General features: G+C 38.6%; 1 protein-coding gene across 1 annotated transcript in view; it reads right to left on the bottom strand.

Moving 5' to 3' along the window:
• DYRK1A (dual specificity tyrosine phosphorylation regulated kinase 1A) overlaps positions 1-16,915 on the bottom strand; it is a 127,650-nt gene extending 110,735 nt beyond the window's left edge. Inside the window, exon 1 of the mRNA XM_081327121.1 lies at positions 15,442-16,915. The gene's annotated coding sequence lies outside the window, so the exon portion shown is untranslated. The remainder of the gene's footprint in view (positions 1-15,441) is intronic.
• Between the last annotated feature and the right edge of the window lie 219 nt (positions 16,916-17,134).

Raw genomic sequence — 17,134 nt, 5'->3', positions numbered from 1 at the left:
ACAACAAAACAAAACATAAAATGAAACAACTATAAATTAACTTCTTAGGCATCAACAAATGATGGACTGAGATCAGATGCTTTCAGTCTGAAGACCACACTGAATACTCAGGACATGAAAAACAAAGGACTAGTATTGCTTTTATATTAAAAAGGGAACAACAGGAATAGTACTTGGCTACAATGCAATCAATAACCAAATAATATTTGTTAGACTTTGAGGATAACCCTTTAATATGATAATTCAAGTTTATGCTCCAACCCACCAATGCAGAAAAAGAGATCAAGTTTATGATCAAGTTTAATTTCAAATTGACAAAACATGCAAGCAATATTTGCTGCTTGTGACTGGAGACTAGAATCCCAAAGTTGGAAACATAAAAGAGAAAAATGGCTTTAGAAACAAAAATGAAGCAAAATATCAACTTTAACAATTTCTGTCATTCCAATGTTATCTTCATAGCTAACATTATCTTCAATCATTATCTACAACTAAAACACTGCCTCTTCACTTGGATATCATCAGGTGGAGTATATAGAAATCAAATTAATTATTATTTGCCCCAAAAAGCCAACACAGTGTTAGGCTGCATTAACAGAGGGATAGAATCAAGATCACGTGAAGTATTAATACCAGTTTACAATGCCTTGGTAAGGCCACACTTGGAATACTGCATCCAGTTTTGGTCACCATGACGTAAAAGTTGTTGAGACTCTAGAACAGGGGTGTCAAACTCAATTTCATTGAGGGCCGCATCAGCATTGCGGTTGCCCTCAAGGGGCCGGGTGGGTGTGGCCAGGGTGGGCGTGGCCTACTGGGTGGGCGTGGCTAGAGTGCGTATGGCCTACTGGGTGGGCATGGCCAGCTCTACATCGTTCGCATCAAGGGGGCCTATGGGGGCCTGGGCAGGAGTGGGGACAGATCTGAGGGTCTCTGGCAGAAGGAGGGTCTCTGGGCCAGGGCCAAGGCAGTGGGGGCCGTTCCCTCACTGTTTCCAGGATGGCTTCGCGGGCCACATGAAACCACTTCGCGGGCCGGATCCGGCCTCCGGGCCTTGTGTTTGACATGTCTGCTCTAGAAAGAGTACAAAGAGCACCAAAGATGATTAGGGGACTGGAGGCTAAAAGGAATTGGAACGGTTGCTGGAATTGGTTATGTCTAGTTTAATGAAGAGAAGGACAAGGGGGGGACATGATAGCAGTATTCCAATATCTCAGGGGCTGCCACAAAGAAGAGGGAGTCAAGCTATTCTCCAAAGCATCTGAAGGCAGGACAAGAAGCAATGGATGGAAGCTAATCAAGGAGAGGAGCAACCTAGAACTAAGGAGAAACTTCCTGACAGAACAATTAACCAGTGGAACAACCTGCCTCCAGAAGCAATGAATGCTCCAACACTGGAAGTTTTTAAGAACAGACTGGACGGACATTTGTCTGAAATGGTATAGGGTTTCCTGCCTGGGAGGGGGTTGGACTAGATGACCTCCAAGGTCCCTTCCAATTATTATTATTATTATTATTATTATTATTATTATTATTATTATTATTATTATTATTATTATTATTATTATTATAATGCAGGTGGAGGGGCTAAATTAAAGTATCAAATATATGGCAAGGTGCTGACTCTGTAATAGATCACCAACTGCTTATGTGCAGAAGAAGAATGCCAGTCAGTTTCCACAATATGATCTTAAAACATATACCCTCCATTTTCAAGAACATCAGGAATCACTTTTAAGTTTTGACTTCATTGATAATCAGATGAATTATGGAATGAAAAAGAAGTAGTTAATGATAAATGTGAAAAGAGACTGCCAAAAATGAAGAAATGGAAGAGAACAAATTGGATAGAAGAATAAACTGTGGAAATTGCAGAGAAGCCAAAACCAAGAAACATCTTAGAAAGAAACGTAAAAAAAAATCAAGAAAGCTGTTAGAAGAAACAAGCAGTATTAGAACATATTTTTAAAAATGAAGATGGAAACAGAGATGAAAAAGCAAGGTAAAATTTCTTAAAAGGTCTCGAACTTAAGATTTCAACCTTGAATTGCTATGCTAAAGAATGTTAAGAGATTCAAAAAAGATCAAGCAAAGATGGAAGGAATATACTGAAACACTGTAGAGATGTTAACGTTCAAAATAACTTAGAACAGTGTTTCATAAAGTATAGACCATTAGAATAATAGAGTTGGAAGGGACCTTGTAGGCCTTCTAGTCCAACGCCCTGCTAAAGGAGGAGACTGTATACCATTTCGGACATATGGTTATCCAGTCTCTTTTTGAAAGCCTCCAGTGTTGGAGCATCCACAGCTTCTGATGGCAAGCTATTCCATTGGTTGATTGTTCTATTAGGAACTTTCTCTTTAGTTCTAGGTTGCTTCTCTTCTTGGTTACTTTCCATTGTTTCTTGTCTTGTCTTTTGGTGCTTTGAAAAAGTTTGACCCCCTCATTTTTGAAGGAGCCCCTCAAATATTGTCCCCTCTAATCCTTCTTGTCCCCCGCCCATATTACGTTTCATTAGACTAGACATACCCAATTCGTCTAACTCATTCTAGTTGCTCTTCTCTGCACTCTTTCCAGAGTCTCAGCGTCTTTTTTATATAGTGGTAACCAAACTGAATACCGTATTCCAAGTGTGTCTTACTAAGGCTTTATAAAGCGGTACTAAACTTCATGTGATCTTGATTCTATCCATTAATACAGCCTAGGATTTCATTGGCTTTTTTGTTTGCTGCCACACACTGTTGGTTCATATTTAAGTGATTGTCCACTAGGACCCCAAGATCACTCTCATAACTGGCATTAAGCCAAGTTTCATCTAGTCTGTACCTATAAGGTAAAGGTAAAGGTAAAGGTTCCCCTGCACATGCGTGCTAGTCGTTTCCGACTCTAGGGGCCGGTGCTCATCTCTGTTTCAAAGCCGAAGAGCCAGCGCTTGTCCGAGGACGTCTCCGTGGTCATGTAGCCGGCATGACTAGACGCCAAAGGCACACGGAACACTGTTACCTTCCCACCGCAGTGGTCTGTACCTATACAGTTGGTTTTTCTTGCCTAAGTGTAAAACCTTACTTTAAAGGTAAAGGTTCCCCCGCACATGCGTGCTAGTCGTTTCCGACTCTAGGGGGCGGTGCTCATCTCCGTTTCAAAGCCGAAGAGCCAGCGTTTGTCCGAGGACGTCTATGTTTAATTTCACTTTGTTAGATAGACCCCAGTGTTCAAGTCTGTTAAGATCTTTTTGGACTGTGAGCTTATCTTCTGGAGTGTTGGCTATTCCCACCAGCTTAGTGTCATCTGTAAATTTGATGACTTTCCATTCTATTCCATCATCTAGATCGTTTATGAAGATATTGTAGAGTACTTGGCCTAAAACGGAACATTGAAGTTTCCCACTGCTTATTTCCCTCCAAGTAGATGTAGGACTAAACGTTGAATATGATTTGTCAACCACTTATAAACCCATGGGGTGGTGGTGGTGTTTATCCCACATTTTTCTAGCTTGCCAAAAAGTAGGTTGTGGATATCAAATGCCTTACTGAAATCTAAGTATACTATGTCCACAGCATTTTGCTGATCCACTAATTTAATCACTTTGTTGAAGAATGAAATATTTGTTTGGCATGATTGGTTTTTGAGGAACCCATGTTGGCTACTGGTTATTATTTTGTTTGCTTCTAGGTGTTCACAGATTTGTTGCTTATCTTTTCCAAGATCTTCTCAGATATTGATGTCAGGCTGCTTGGTCTGTAATTTCCTGGATCTGTTTTTTTTCCCCTTTTTCCAGGAGGTGCCCCCAAGATACTCTTAGGATTCCACAAGATTAAAATTTGCCAGATATTGAAGATATTTTCAAAAATTTAAAACAATGCCACACTTCTCAGTGTAATTCTTATTTGTTAAAAATAGGGATTTCTCACAAAATATTTTATTAATGTTAATAACTAATGTATTTTAAATTCTTATTTACATGAATCAATAAATGTTCTATTTATGGATTAATTTTGATTTTTAATGTGGTAAATATCAATAAATATTACTCATGCAAACAAAAACTCTTTTGAATCTTCCATAAATCTTAGAAATGGTAAAGGGTCCTGAGAGCAAAAAGTTTAAGAAACAATGGCCTAGAAAGTATTTCTTTACTTTTAAAAATCTTTAGTACTAGAAGGTGAAATGTCATTACCAAGTAGGAAGGCTACAGGAACTGATGGAATACCCACTGAAATAGGGCAACAAAAAATAAATAAAAGTTCTAACTATGCTATGCCAGCATATCTGGAGAATGACATCATGGTCAGCAGTCTGGAAGAGGTCAATTTACATTCCAACACCCGCCCCACCCCCAAAGGAGACTTAATGTTCAAATTATTGTACAATATTCTTAATTTCACATGCTAACAAAATAATGCTTAGGATCATCCAACCAGATTAGAGCCCTACATGGAAAAAAAGATGCCAGATGCTCAAGCCGGCTGTAGAAAAAGCTAAAGAATACAAGACATTATTGCTGATGCACACTGGATAATTGAGAAAGCTAAAGAATACCAAAAAGAAATCAGTATGTGCTTCATAGAGTATAGAAATGCCTTCAATTGCATCAATCACATCAAACGGTAGAATCTCCTCAGAAAAGTGGGAATCCCAGAAGTTCTCATTGTCCTCATGAGAAACTTATATAAAGGTCAGGAAGGCAAGTACAGGCAGAACACGGCAAAGCAGACTGGCTCCAGCACCAAAGAAATGAGACAAAGCTGCATACTCTCCCCTTATTTATTCATCCTATATGCAGGAGGAGGATTGGAAAAAGATTTTTAAAAACTGGAGGAAAAAATATAAATAACCTCTACTATGCTAATGACACCATCCTGATAGCTGAAAATGCAAAGGATCTACAAGCTCTAGTAATAAAAGTCAAGGCCAAATTTTAAAAAATGAGACTAAAACAAAATATAAAGACTAAACTAATCACCACAGGTAGATTGATCAGCCTTAGAAATGACAATGAAGATATGTAAGTGGTGGATACCTTCTGCCTGTTTGGATCAACCCTCAATAATCAAAGAAGCAGCAGCCAAGAAACATACTACAGACTAGAACTTGGTAGAGCAGCCGCAAAGGCCCTGGAAAAGATATTCAAACCTGTAAGGTATCTACATCTACAAAGTTAAGATCATATAAACCATGGAATTTCCCATGACAACCTATAGAAGTGAAAGTTGAAGGACAAGAAGGATATTGATGCTTTTGAACTTTGGTGTCAGAGTAGACTCCTGAAAATATTATAGAGCAGTGGCCCCAACATTTTGGGCAAGAGGGACCAATTTCATGAAAAGAGCTTTCTCAGTGGCCCGGACGGGCCATGGTTTCGCATGCTGCCTTCATCCCGCGGATGGGGGCTTTGCTTGTTTGCGTGGCCTGGTTTCTGGCATTGGTCCGCGGCCCAATGCCAATCCACGGACCGGGTGTTGGGGACCCCTGTTATAGATAACCAAGAAAATAAACCAATGTGTCATTGAACAAATCAATTCTGAGTTCTCATTTGAGCCACAAATGGCCACAGTCACATTATGCCACTTTGCATGCACATTATGCAAAACCTAGTGGACTCAGTTACAATGGTGATGACTGGCATTTTTGAAAGACCAGATTAGGGATAGATTCTTAAGCGAAAAAATATGTGGTCACTAGGAACCGGAAACTTGATGGCATGCAATCAAACTTTATTTCTTCTTCAGTTAGCATACATTTATTAACACATTAATTTTATTTCTGAACACATAGAATATATTTACAGACTGCAACCTAAATATACCTATTACGTAGTATAGCTATCCCAGGCCAAATGTTTACTTAATCCAGCATCTTTTTTCTATAGATCAGGCATGTCAAACTGCCAGCTTGCCGGCCGGATGCATCACAACGAAACCGCACCCTCCCCATTGCCGGCAATGGGGAAAAAGTCACGATACGTCATGCGACATCGCGAGTTTGACATTCCTGCTATAGATGCAACAGCTCTACTAAAATTGATCATCTGTATTTTTCTTTTGAAGATGTAAGATCAGTTAATTGTCATTAGTATAACTGCAGATCAATCTATTTTCTATGACTACATCTAACAGAATGTATGGAATCTGAAACACTTTCATCACACTTTGAATTACTTGGGATCTCTGAATTTAATCAATTTTAAAAATCATCAACAGCTACCATCATCCTCACTTTCTCTGGCCATGTAGCCCATAAATTTTTATTTGCAGAACTTCATGTGAGAGACATTCAATGATATATTACTCAGAATTTAATTAGACTGAGTTCCATGAGCTTTTGAGTAAGCATGTTTAGCTATGCATTTCATGTCAAATAAACGTATTTAGAATTGATATACTAGATTAGGGATATCAAACTGCCAGCCTGCGGGCTGGATACGTCATGCAATGCGATTGAGTTTGACACCCATGTACTAGACAAGAGTGGTTCCAAATTTGTTTTGCAACAGAGCATTTTGGAGATTCAAATACATTAATAAAACCCATACAGGTAAGAGTAGTCCATGAGTTACGATGGCAACTGGGACCAGAACTACCATCAGTAACACAGTTGTAAAGTGTGACATCACATGACCAGGTTGCTTAGCAGCAGCAATCCTAGTAGTCATGGTTGCCCATTGCTGAATGAGAATAAATGGGGATCTGACATGACAATGATTTCCAACTTCCAGTTTTCTCACTGACTTGCTTCTGAGAATTCTGTAGAGAACATCACAAATCATGATCATGTGATGCATAAACATTGTGAGTGTGAACTGTAAGGACTAGCTTTAAACAGACACTGAACAAATGGTCATAACCTAAGGACTACCTGTACGTTGTAATTAAGAGATTTTTATAATAAAAATTTGAACAGAATGTTTTAAAGATTTAAAAAGTTACCAGGACAAACTTTGAATTAGTGAATATTATCACTGATAAACCTCAATTAATCTTACAAGTACTTTTGCTCACAACAAAAAGAATGATGTCTGAATTCAAAAAGAATACAGTGTGTTGACTCCATATTTCTTTTCACAAATCATTCTGATCAGGATCACTATTCTTAATTCAGTTGATCACAAGCCCACTTAAAGTTACAATGATGGAAAATTGGATCCTATAGCATTAAATCAATTTATTTCTTTTTTCTCATATTAGAAGAAAACATCAAAAACTTGTTTCATGTATTTATATTAAGTATAAATGAAAAAACATTCAAGCTGCAGGTTTTACTATATACAGTCATGGCCGAAATTGTTGGCACCCCAGAAATTTTTTCAAAAATCAAGTATTTCTCACAGAAAAGTATTGCAGGGACACATGTTTTGCTATACACAGGTTTATTCCCTTTGTGTGTATTGGAACACAACAAAAAAAGAAGGAAAAAAAGCAAATTGGACATAATGTCAAACAAAACTCCAAAAATGGGCTGGACAAAATTATTGGCGCCCTTTCAAAATTGTGGATAAACAAGATTGTTTCAAGCATGTGATGCTCCTTTAAACTCACCTGGGGCAAGTAACAGGGGTGGGCAATATAAAAATCACACCTGAAAGCAGATAAAAAGGAGAGAAGTTCACTTAGTCTTTGCATTGTGTGTCTGTGTGTGCCACGCTAAGCATGGACAACAGAAAGAAGAGAAGAGAACTGTCTGAGGACTTGAGAACCAAAATTGTGGACAAATACCAACAATCTCAAGGTTACAAGTCCATCTCCAGAGATCTAGATTTGCCTTTGTCCACAGTGCGCAACATTATCAAGAAGTTTGCAACTCATGGCACTCTAGCTAATCTCCCTGGTCGTGGACGGAAGAGAAAAATTGATGAAAGGTTGCAACGCAGGATAGTCCGGATGGTGGATAAGCGGCCCCAAACAGGTTCCAAAGGAACGCAAGCTGTCCTGCAGGCTCAGGGAGCATCAGTGTCAGCGCGAACTATCCGTCGACATTTAAATGAAATGAAACGCTATGGCAGGAGACCCAGGAGGACCCCACTGCTGACACAGAGACATAAAAAAGCAAGATTACAGTTTGCCAAAATGTACTTGAGTAAGCCAAAATCCTTCTGGGAAAACGTCTTGTGGACAGATGAGACCAAGATAGAGCTTTTTGGTAAAGCACATCATTCTATTGTTTACTGAAAACGAAATGAAGCCTACAAAGAAAAGAACACAGTGCCTACAGTGAAATGTGGTGGAGGTTCAATGATGTTTTGGGGTTGTTTTGCTGCCTCTGGCACTGGGTGCCTTGAATGTGTGCAAGGCATCATGAAATCTGAGGATTACCAAAGGATTTTGGGTCGCACTGTAGAGCCCAGTGTCAGAAAGCTGGGTTTGCGTCCGAGATCTTGGGTCTTCCAGCAGGCCAATGACCCCAAACATACGTCAAAAAGCACCCAGAAATGGATGGCAAGAAAGCGCTGGAGAGTTCTGAAGTGGCCAGCAATGAGTCCAGATCTGAATCCCATTGAACACCTGTGGAGAGATCTTAAAATTGCTGTTGGGAAAAGGCGCCCTTCCAATAAGAGAGACCTGGAGCAGTTTGCAAAGGAAGAGTGGTCCAAAATTCCGGGTGAGAGGTGTAAGAAGCTTTTTGATGGTTATAGGAAGCGACTGATTTCAGTTATTTTTTCCAAAGGGTGTGCAACCAAATATTAAGTTAAAGGTGCCAATAATTTTGTCCGGCCCATTTTTGGAGTTTTGTTTGACATTATGTCCAATTTGCTTTTTTTCCTCCCTTTTTTTGTTGTGTTCCAATACACACAAAGGGAATAAACCTGTGTATAGCAAAACATGTGTTCCTGCAATACTTTTCTGTGAGAAATACTTGATTTTCTGGAAAAATTTCTGAGGTGCCAACAATTTCGGCCATGACTGTAGGTAGTCCTCAATTTAGCCCAAAATTTCTGTTGTTAAGTGAAAAATTTCTTTAGTGAGTTTTGCCCCATTTTACAACCTTTCTTGCCACAGTTAAGTGAATCACTGCAACTGATCAGTTAGTAATCTGGATTTTAAGTGAATATGGCTTCCTCGTTGACTTTGTCAGATTGCAAAAAGGGATCATGTGACCCTGTGACCCTGTAACTTTCATAAATATGAGTCAGTTGCCAAGCATCTGAATTTTGATCACATGATCATGGGGATGCTGTAAAGGTTGTAACTATGAAAAATGGTCGTAAGTCAGATTTTTCAGTGCCATTGTAACTTTTAACGGCCACTAAACAAACTGCTGTAAGTCGAGAACTACCTGTACACTCTTGAATTAGGTTGCTCCAAAATTCATTTAGTGGAAGTTTGTTCAGCTTCTTCAGCTGAGCACCAGAAATTAAGACTGATTGTCAAATATATGGCAGCTAAGCAAGCTGGTCTAACATTTTGCACTCATGTTTTGTTAGTGGGAAATATCCTTAAAAGAACAAAGCAGAAGTCATGCAGGTACTTTAAAATGGCACTGCAAATACAGCCAGTCCTTGTTTAGCAACTTTCTCAGTAGCAACCATTCGCAAATAAGAGAGCAATAAACATTAAAAAAATCATTTACCAATAAATGCATGCACTTATCAAATTTATCTACTGGACCTCATTGCACACTGGGATGGGAATGATACAGACACTGCTTCACAAGAGAACTTTATGTAAATGAGACAGCAGCAACCCATCATCTTTGCAACATCTCTGTCTTCTCTCTCTCTCTCTGGACACTTAGTAACCATTTTTTCTGGAGCAAACTGTCTTCGCCAAAAGAAGACCATATTCTTAACTTTTAGAACTGTTGGACTGGACCAGATCACACAAAGAACATTAATGATGGGCACCAATACATAGTGTCTCTATGGTAGGACAGAAAAGTTTAGAATAGATTTGACAAGGCTGTCAAGAAGCCACATAATCAGTATTTTTTTTCATACAATCATTATTCAACTCTTCTGGAACTCTACTCTGAACAAAGTTTGGGAAACATTGTTCAACTGATTTCTTTAGAGACTTCAAATAAAATATCCACAGGATGGAAGCTACAGATTTGATTACAAGAAAATAAATTTAGGACTGAGGTGTTAAAACATCTGTTAGAGAAAAGCTTACACTTTCTATTTTGTATAAATTACTTATTCAAAATTTAATTGATCAAAATAATGTTAAGGGTTTAATTTTCTTTTCCAACCTATTCTCTTCTATTTTTAACTATTACTAGTAGTTAATACTTTTTTACTAATAATGATAATAGTATTTACTAATTACTAGTCATAGTAGCCAAAACTATTATCGAAATCATGCAAATATAACAGATACTATTGGAACATACTACACTTTATTGCCCCTGACCATTTTCAGCAGTATAATGTCCTTTCAAACATAATGGTCCAAGTTTGCAGCTTTTCAAATGGAACCACAGCATAGATATTTGTAAGGACCTTATGATACAAGCAAATTCCTTCTTTAAGAATCTCGAGGCTCAATCTCAAAGAAGAATTTCTCCCTCAATTAGTATTACAGTTAAATTTACATAAAGTACAATCTTCACTAAGACTGTATTACTACTGATTGTCCTCAACTTACAACCACAATTAAGCCAAAACTTTCTGAGAACTGGGGAAAAAATGGAATTCTGATTTTATATATGGTGATGGCAGCAAGACTGATCTATGCACAAAAGTGGAAGGATGCCTCAATTCCTTACCATGGACGAATGGTTACAAAAGCTGACGGTCAAATTGACTCTGCTGATAAAAGAAAAGAACGTAAGTACTTTTGTTTCTACTTGGAAACTGCTTCTGGACTTTGTGCTTGAGGTGGAAAAAAAATGATATCATGATTTTGGGCTTTACCGATTAGACTGATTTGATGATACAGAAATGACTAGTGCATATTACTAAAGAAATGTAAAAAGTTGAGATTTGATTTTAATGTCTGATTTTACTGCAACAGAAAAAGTCGGAAGTCAATGCCTTTTCTTTCTCCCCCCCTTTCTTCACACCTTTTTTGTTTTCCCTTTTTCTACTATTGTCCCCTACTATTTGCTTTTGTATTTGCACATTTTATGTTATAAATAAATAAAACCAAATACAAATTTTAAAAAGCCAAAAATTTGTTGCAAAACAAGAGTTTTGCCCCATTTTATACAACTTTTCTTGCCACAGTTAAGTGAACCACTGCAGTTATTACATTAGTCACAACCAGTCCTAAGTCACATTTTTCAATGCCATTGTAACTTTGAACAGTCACTAAATGAATGATTTTAAGTTGAGGCCTACCTGTATAAGGTAATAGAGCACTTCTGAATCAAAGGGTTGAAGATAGTTTAAGGGATGTTTCTCTACTGATGATGAAATTCCTTCATTCCTGGGACCACAAACAACTGCTCTACCTATTACCGTAGCTTACTTTGCTTATACTGAAATGCTCAGAACAAATAAGTTATTATTTAAATGTAGTAATGAATGGAAATTTAGTCTGGCTCCAACCCAATAGAAGAATAATCTCTGACTTTAGGAAAATTAGAATTTTATTTGAAACAGTGACTTATTATATATATAAAAATAACTTTAAAAGTGAAATTGATTCTCTAGTGAACTTACTTATTTTACAGAATCTTAACAGTAATTATTATACTGTTTTCAAAATTCAGAATTTAAAATATATGACTATCAGACAATAGGAAATACCTTGTTTAATATATTTATTTTCCTACACCTCTCAAAGTTGAGAATTTGTGAAAAATAATTTACCACTTTCAGAATCAGCATTATAAAACCAAGTTTTCAAATTTTCATATGGTTTATTTACAAACATACTAATCATGTTTTAAACATTAAGGTTGCAACCCTATATCCACTTAATAGGAGGTAATAAGGAGTGTTGGATATATTGGCTGTCTTGAGTTATTTGTAAAAATAATAAAGGCAGGATATAAACAAACAAATAAATACATTAAATATATAAATAACCTGCCAGAATTCATTCTCCAGATAGGCAATAAAGTATATTCAACTTAGTTTACTGCTAAGTTTATACAGAATTTTAAACTATGATGCATAAATTCTGCAATCCTATTCACTAGCTATAGCACACTCTTCAACATTAAAATATTTATCATATTTTCATATTCAATGTCAAAGTAAATAAAAGAAACTTTATCTGACTATATATTTTATAAGAACCAAAAGGTAAATATAATAAATTCAATATAAAAGTCTCAATCCATATCATGCCAATTAGGCTGTCAAGCTAGCTTCTGAAAGTAATACAAGAGTGGTAGATATTTAATTATTATAAGTATTTAAATAGTATTTAGACTGCAGTCTTACACTTCCCAGAATTGTCCAATTTGTCCTGTAAGCTATTAGAGAAACAGGTCCAAACTCAAGTGGGAAAATTCAGCTGTAAAAGCTATCTGCTAGATTCCTCTAAATTGGGGCAATCCAACAGAAATTCTAGGATTGCTCTGCTTGGACACATTACTTATTAGAAAATAAACTTTTCTGATTACAAATAAATTCATTTCTGAAAAGACAAATACAGAATTGTGCAGTTAACATTCAATATAAATCATGCACTTTTACAAGGAGAGGGAAGAGACCAGTGAATTCAGTTAAGACTTAAAAGGTAAAGGTAAAGGTTCCCCCGCACATGTGTGCTAGTCGTTTCCGACTCTAGGGGCCAGTGCTCATCTCCATTTCAAAGCCGAAGAGCCAGCGCGTGTCCGAGGACGTCTCCGTGGTCATGTGGCCAGCATGACTAGATGCCAAAGGCGCACGGAACGCTGTTACCTTCCCACCGTAGTGGTCCCTATTTTTCTATTTGCATTTTTACGTGCTTTCAAACTGCTAGGTTGGCAGAAGCTGGGACGAGTAACAGGCGCTCACTCTGTTACGCGGCACTCGGGATTCGACCTGCCAAACTGCCGACCTTCTGATCGACAGGCTCAGCGTCCTAAACTTACTTTCAGAATAAAAATTTATTAGGCTGGCCTGTGAATAACTTCTGCCACTATTCCATCTTGTATAAATTTCTAATAATTTGAATTCCTGATATATATGTACATACATACACATTTTCTTTGATAAACTCATATGATTTCTTCTGTATTTCACCATTCTACAATTAAGAGCACTTTTAAACAAGTGCTGATAGGTACAATATATCAAGAGGTCAATCTATGTTCTGCATAATCTTATTGTTCTGTACTAGGAAAGGAACTTTTAACTCTGAAGACTTAACTTAGTCTTACATGTATCTTGATAGTTACTTATTTCAAAGAGAAAGAACATATTTTGCAAAAAGTGACAGGGATAAAATTTATTAATATCTCTTATCAGTGTACTTGATAGTTTACATTAATAAAATAACTGACCAATGTAAGATATAAGCAACAAATCTTTTAATATGCAAGTCATTCATTATACATATACTAAATAACCAATCGGAAAGCAACCTCTAGCAAAGTTGGTTAGGAAATCTAACAGGAACTGGGTTATTACTTACATTTCACTGTGACATGCCTTGTTTTACACACTTCAAAACAATACTAAAGCATTTTTGTCTGATAAAGTAGAACAGTCTACTCCAAAGGAAGACAGTTTAGGTTTTATACTATAGATTCAATTCCATATTTTATTTTTATTTATTTTATCACTAAGCTCAACTGATTTACTTCTAAAACATGCAGAAAGTTAGGCTCCAATTCAAAATACTAATACTAATAAAAATGCACTTTTAAAAGTTTGACATATTGCTAAGTAAGCATACATAAAACTATAGTAACTGATTTTACATTCTAGCAGCAAACCCTTTTTTCTTCTTACATTTCTGCAAAACAAATATTTTAAGAATTTATAAATTTAGTTCAAAACCAAGTAAAGGTAAGTTGAATAAACTCATAATTTTATTAAAAATCTAATAAAGTGTACTACATTTAGGACTGCAAGATGAACCAATCTCTAAACTAGCAGGACTGATCTTGACAATTACAATAGCTGTAATTTTCAATAGTGCATGCCACTGACATGGCACTTTCAGAAGTATAATTAAGTCAACTTTAGACTTAAAATATTGAAATGCACAGAATTTTATACAAGACATTTACTACAATAAAACTTACATTTTCCAACAATATGGTTCAGAAGAACACCACTTCCTAGATTTTTTTCACCAGTAATACAATGCAATGTATCCAATTCTAAAATTTTACTTTCAAGCAAAAGTAATATAGGATGTCGTAAAATGATTGTTGTGCTACAGTAACTTCTTTTAGCAAATTATTCAGAATGAAAACAACTTACACACATACAATTGTTTGGAATTGAGATTTAATCCTTTTTACATGGCCTAATCAATTCTCTTTACTGCTTTCCCATAGTCCTAATCAGTTATTATGAAGTTACACATAAAGAGGTTCAATTTTTGTTCTAATCAAAGAATTGATTTGGAAATTAAGACACATGCAAGTTTTATGTGTACAGGATTTATTCAGATGTTAATCTCGTTCATTTCAACAGGATTTGCTCCTTGATAAGTGTATCCTTAATGAGTTCAATTTCTGCTTATGTGGAATTCAGACTGAATTCACCTAAAAACAGTATATGTATTTACACAGTATATGCAGTATGTGTAGTTAGGCAAAACCACAGAGTATTGATTTATAATTTACAGAAGATAAAACTATATTTTCTGATAAGCTAATGAAAGTATAATTAAATAACCTTGTCTCCATGGAGAAATAATCTGATTTGAATGGAATGTCCAGTCTTATTATAAAATTCTATAGAAATCAATGCTTATCTCCGAGTAGGTGTAGTTCAAGATAAAATGTAATTTAGACATCAATTGAATGCATTTATTCTAGTGAAATTCTCTTTTTTAGCTGATGACTGATACTGAATCTATTTCATTTTTAGCTTTTTATATTAACATTAAGCCATTCCCGTGATCAGACTCTACAATACGTCTATACTGCAATGACCCTAGATGAGTAAAAATAGAAGACTTGCCGTGATTATACCAGTACCTAGGAGGTTAAGAGACCAGTCCCTACATTCGCCTCTTCTTATAACAGGTGCTAATCCAAACCGGCTGATTTTTCTGCCTACCTGCCCGAGAGGTTGCGGAAAGAGCAGAACTTCTTCCTCCTCCACCTCGGGCCAGGTAAGAGCAAAAGCCGAGTTACCAAAGCCAACCCATTATCCAGGTGGGAAAAGGCCTCAGCCTCACCTTCACAACTTAGAACAGAACTTCCCTGCAAAACTAAACGGGAATAAAAGGGTACAAGAAACCGGTGTCTGCTTTTCCCTCCGCTAGGTCGGTCTCCTCCTTCGCCTAACCACCCAAGCGGCCCAGGCTCCCTCTTCAAGATGGCAGCGGCCCCTCTCTCCCAATGCCATTGAGCCGGCGGCCCACTGCTAAAGGCCCTACCACTTACCGTATATCGGGGCGGTGGCCGCCTCTGGTTACTGTCCGGGCTGCCGCAGTTGTCCTGTACTGACCAAGGCCTCCTCCCGTCTCGGGATTCAGGAGGGGAGAGAGTGGCGGCGGCAGCGGCGGGTGGGTTCAGTTCATTACCCTCCTCAGCCAGCGGCCCAACCCAGCAGCCTCTCCGCAGTCTTTCCCACCCGGCTTGTCTCACTTCACTCGACACGCTCGGGCCCCGTGCAAAAGGGAGCAGGGCCTTGGCCCCGAAGCGGAGCCAATCGCGCACCTCCCTCTCCTGGAGGAGGGCAGCCCGGCCCGGCGGGCGGATCCGCGGCGTTTCCTGGCCGGGCAGATTTTCTATCGCTCACAAAATGGCGCGCGTTCCAAACCTGCGCAGCGATCGGCAGCGGGGCACAGGCAGAGCTCGGTGGTGGCGGTTTCAGCTGCTGCTTGAGCCCAGGCCAGGGAGAGCGGAGAGAGTCAGAGCGGCACGGGCGAGAGGGGAGCGCGGCGCACCGCCGAACAGAGCCCCCGGGAACTCACTCGCGCCCCCTCCCTGCCTGCTTGCTGCCAGCCAGCCAGCCGCCTGCTCTCCTCCCCCTTCTGAGCGCCGCCGCCGCCGCCGCCGAGCCGGCTTCTCAGGAACTGCGCTTCGGATCACTTCAAACCGCACACACGCGCACCCGGAGTCGTCCCGCTTCGTCCCGGCGCAACTGGCCAAAGGGAAGGTACCCCTCCGCCACCGAAATCCGAAGGAAAAATAATGCACGTAAAGTTATAATTCGGGCGGGAAGAAAAATTATTTTTAAAAAAGCCCAACTGACAAAATGGCGACGAGAAGGGCCTGTTACTATAGCAACTGTCAATCACTCCACGAGAGTCCCGCCCATGCCAGGCGGGAATCCGTGCTGAGAAGAGAGGAGAGAAAGGCATGGCCGAAGGCGGAGCTTGGTCGCCTTGGCGACTGCTGCTTCATTCCGTTCCCAATTCTGTGATATTATAAATTGCGGGACCGGTTTCTTTCGCGGTCATTAGCGCTTGATGGAAGAATGCGGTCGCTAGCTTCCTTTATCTAAGTGGATTTCTTTCGGAATGGACTGAATGAGGAGTAAACCTTTCCAGTATTAATCCAGGAAGAATTTTCCAAGGTTAGAACTGAACCTGTTCCACACAAGAAGTAGCTGCTGCCTTTTTTCGTCTGCTTTTGGATTTGTCATGGATCTAGCTGATGGGAAGCAGTCAAAATAGCTTCAGGCACAAATATCCGTCCTACATGTAGATAAAGTCCGGAGCAGGAGATTGCAGTATTTTCTGTCTATGACTACCACCTAAGTACCTTATCCAACATGCGGGATTGCGTCCCACTGCAACCTATAATAAGCTTTTCGTGACGGTCAATTTCTGTTTATACAAGCGCAAACGCATGACTACCTGGACCTGGGATGCTTAAGGTACTCTATATTTTTGCTGGAGACCAATAACATTTCTGTTACAAATTTCAGGCTTGTTGCAAGAGATCCACTTATAATGGTGTAAAACTTCGGAATGTCTGGAAGATGCATCAATAATTACAACTGGAATTCATCATTGATCTTTTTATTTTTATGTGCAAATAATTATATAGATTCTTCATATTCTTGGAGCACACACCTTTTGTTAACAAAAGTTATTAGCCATCGCCAGCGTGGCCAACGTGGTGAGAG

This window comes from Vipera berus (genome assembly GCF_964194415.1).
Source record: "Vipera berus genome assembly, chromosome: 4".
NCBI lineage: Eukaryota > Metazoa > Chordata > Lepidosauria > Squamata > Viperidae > Vipera > Vipera berus.
The sequence above is the reverse complement of the archived record's forward strand: the minus strand, read 5'-3'. Positions and strand labels throughout refer to the sequence as shown.